Raw genomic sequence first — 1,036 nt, forward strand, 5'->3', positions numbered from 1 at the left:
GGAGGCAGAGGTTGCAGTGAGCCAAGATTGCCCCACTGCACTCCAGCCGGGCGACAAAGCAAGACTCCATCACAAAAAAAAAAAAAAAAAATCAAAGTAATAAAAACTCAAAAATCATCCCTGCCCAGTTATTTTACGACGTTTTACTATTGTCTGCGCTGTCAAGGTTACTTCCATCTATCACAGCTGCATGGAGGAGGTACTAAATCACCGTGCACTGTGCGTCTCTTCCCAGCTCTGCGTTCAATGACTCACATGAGTCGCTTGAAATCGTCCATAGCAGGAGTATTTACACCACAGGGATCAGCAAATACTACAAATTAGAGCTTTTTAAAATGTTCTTTAGGACAGTCAGTTGCTCGACATCTACCTGCACACCCTTGTCTCTAACCTTAGCTGCTTCCTAGGAGGGGGCACCAGCCAGCTCTCCACAGGCAGTTCCTGGAAGGTCCTCATGCCTCAGTTCCCCACCCACCCTCTCTGCTGTGGCTCTCACAGTGCTAACACACTCCCAGCCCCATGACACCCACTCACAGGCCCTCCCTCTCCCATGCTGCTGGGTCTGCCACCTGCGGTATGGCCTACCCTCAGCCTTCAGAGAAGTTGCACACATCCTAGTTGAATAGGGAGCTTCCCATCTACCTGAAAGAAGGCTCTATTGAACACAGGGCTCAAGCTCAAAGTCCTTGTTTCCAGGAAAAGTAGAGGAAGTTAGGGGGTGGGATGCTGTATGATTCTGCAATCGTGCCAGAGTAACAGATTCAGAAAAGAAGCACTCTTCTACCGTCACCATCTCCACCACTAACACCTTCACTACCCCCATCACCACCACCGCTACAACCAGCACCATCACCACCAGCAGCACTGTAACCACCCATCACCACTATCACAGCCACTGTCACTATAACCGCCCCTCCACCATCACAACTACCATCATGATAACCACGGCCTCCACCAGCACCAGCACGCGCACCACCACTACAGCCACCACCTTCACCATCACAGCCACCAGCACCAGCACGGGCACCACCACTAC

At 51.3% G+C, this 1,036-nt stretch overlaps 1 protein-coding gene across 1 annotated transcript in view; it reads right to left on the reverse strand.

Moving 5' to 3' along the window:
- TBX21 (T-box 21) overlaps positions 1-1,036 on the reverse strand; it is a 15,863-nt gene that overhangs the window by 3,925 nt on the left and 10,902 nt on the right. The gene's annotated exons all lie outside the window — the stretch shown is intronic.

The sequence above is a fragment of the Mandrillus leucophaeus genome, unplaced genomic scaffold, assembly GCF_000951045.1.
Source record: "Mandrillus leucophaeus isolate KB7577 unplaced genomic scaffold, Mleu.le_1.0 Scaffold272, whole genome shotgun sequence".
NCBI classification, from domain to species: Eukaryota; Metazoa; Chordata; class Mammalia; order Primates; family Cercopithecidae; genus Mandrillus; species Mandrillus leucophaeus.